This window comes from Aegilops tauschii, chromosome 2 (genome assembly GCF_002575655.3).
Source record: "Aegilops tauschii subsp. strangulata cultivar AL8/78 chromosome 2, Aet v6.0, whole genome shotgun sequence".
NCBI classification, from domain to species: Eukaryota; Viridiplantae; Streptophyta; class Magnoliopsida; order Poales; family Poaceae; genus Aegilops; species Aegilops tauschii.
The window spans coordinates 538,106,813-538,109,158 of record NC_053036.3 but is presented as its reverse complement, the minus strand read 5'-3'; the positions used below and the strand labels follow the sequence as shown (position 1 = coordinate 538,109,158).

General features: G+C 51.6%; 1 long non-coding RNA gene across 2 annotated transcripts; it reads right to left on the bottom strand.

Annotated features, from left to right (window-relative positions):
- Positions 1 to 385: 385 nt before the first annotated feature.
- On the bottom strand, positions 386 to 1,423 carry LOC141042081 (uncharacterized). Of its 2 annotated transcripts, none has more exons than XR_012203901.1 (2): positions 659 to 1,423; positions 386 to 574 (listed from the first exon to the last, which is right to left on the bottom strand). It is a non-coding gene; the product is annotated as an uncharacterized lncRNA (long non-coding RNA). The 2 variants fall into 2 exon arrangements; XR_012203902.1 differs by having other exon boundaries at positions 386 to 560; positions 659 to 908.
- Positions 1,424 to 2,346: the final 923 nt, after the last annotated feature.

The window sequence follows — 2,346 nt, the reverse complement described above, 5'->3', positions numbered from 1 at the left end:
TTAATAAAGGTGAAATAATTAGTAAAACTTGTCATGGCAATATTTGCCATTTTGTGTTATAATCAAAAGTTGCCATGGCAAGAAAGCAATGAATTTGCCATGATCAGAGAACTAAATTTGCCATGATCAATAAACTAAAGTTTTAAAAGTTTAGATGGCAAAAAGTATAAGATTAGTTGCCATGGCAAGAAAGCATGGCAATTAAGTTTCGATGGGGACATATCCAAAAATAAAAAGTTGCCATGGCAAGAATGCAATAAATCTGTAATTTTCCCTAAAGAAAAGACACAAGCATGGCAACTAAAGTTTCGATGGGGACATATCCAAAATCAAAAGTTGCCATGGCAAAAAGAATGTGATATATCTGTAATGTACCCTGAAGAAAAGACACAAGCATGGCAACTAAGTTTCGATGGGGGACATATTAACAAATGTAAAATTGGACCTTCAATGGCAAAAGAACATAATTTGATTGTCATGAACTATACATTTTGGGGGTGTCCATGAACTATAGTTTCCTAGAATTGCCAAGGAAATCTAGTCCATTAGCATCTCATCACCTGCAAAAAAGTGACTACACAAATAACTACACAATGCTAAATGGCGACATCTACAAAAATTTGCAAACAAAGAAATGGTGGGAGCTATTGAAACTCACTACGTTGTTGCCGTAGTCAGCTCGAGGACCAAATATGTGCGTCACCGTCGAGCTTGTAATCAAGCTACCCCTGCCCCGACGGCGCCGTCGCGTGGCAGATCCCCATCTGCACAAGGCGATGGTGGAGCCCAGGACCACGCGGGGCGGAGGCGCGCTAGGACGTGGGGCGGGCGGAGATCCCTTGGTAGGCACCAAACACGGGGCGGCGGCGTGGTTCTCCTCCTCGTCAGCCTTGACACACGAGTCCGTCCTCGACATAGTCGCATAGGCAGCGTCGGTCCGGCCACATAGATGTGGCGGGGTTGCGCGCCCGCGGGGCTGGTGGTGGCGCAGAAGAGCTCCATCGGTCGATCCAGCTGGAGCGTGAGGACGGGGCCGGCGGCGGCGGCGGGGACGACGAGCCCATGAATCTCCACCCCTAGCACCTCGGCCCCTGTGACCGGCAATCACCACGCGCGCGAGGCTCCCTCCTCCACCGTCAACACGGTGCCGCGCACCGGCATCTTGGCCGACTGCTGCCTCCGCCGACCACCATCGAGGATTCGAATCACAGCAGCTTCACACACCTCTTCCCGCTCCTTGCCTCGCCGCCGCACGCCTCCTCTCCTGACATCGCACAGCTTCGGGTACGGCGCGGGCTGCATAACTGCCGATTGGCTCGCCGCCGGCCGCCTCGCCGCCTACGCAAGGGCTCTCTCTCTCGCTCATCTGTCCCATGCGCGATGAAGAAATGGCGAGAGAGTGGGAACGAAGAAAAGGATAAGAGAGGTGCGGCCGTGCGTGCGTTCGGGGACGAGGCGAGTTTTTCCGAACGGGCTCAAAGTGTGACGTGGCGCCGTGGTTGCTTTATGATTCGTGCAAACAATCCAACGACGTTGAGCGCGTTCGGGCTGAGATGCGAAAACGCAGCGCGTTCGGGAGTTATCGATTTCGAAAAAATATTTATCTTATTATCTCTATCAGATCTCACTTTTGCGAGTGGCCATGAAGGGATTGACAACCCCTTTATCGCGTTGGTTGCAAGGTTCTTATTTGTTTGTGTAGGTACGAGGCGACTTGCGTGTAACCTCCTACTGGATTGATACATTGGTTCTCAAAAACTGAGGAAAATATTTACGCTACTTTGCTGCATCACCCTTTCCTCTTTAAGGAAAAATCAACGCATGCTCAAGAGGTAGCAAGCAGGCGCAGCAAATAAGCGGCACGCAATGGCATTTCGGCCCGCGCGCTAAACTAGATATGCCGCACGCGCGGTTTTTGCGCCTCCGCTGGAGCGCCTGGAGCAATAGCGCGCGTAAAAAACACTGATTTTTTAGCGCGGCGCTTATATAGCGCGGCTGTTGGAGATGCTCTTAGAAACGTGAGGATGTGTACAACAGATCCACGGTTCAGGCGGCCGTAGTCCTCTCAGGTAGCGCCGGCCACACCGGAGCCGGGACAAATTTCAGCATCGCTGCTAGCTAATCTCCGGTAGTCATGGTAAAGGTGGGATCAGGAGAAGATGGACCCATGTGGTACCATATGGAAGGAGATACGTACCCTACGTACCAACCCGGCGGTGTTTTCCTCTGCGCAGCTTGGCACGATCGCGATCGATATGCATGCATGGCCACCCACCTACTGACATTCACGTGCCGACATGCAGTCCAAACCAAAACACAGCACGAAATGCCTCGCTGCTTGTCTGC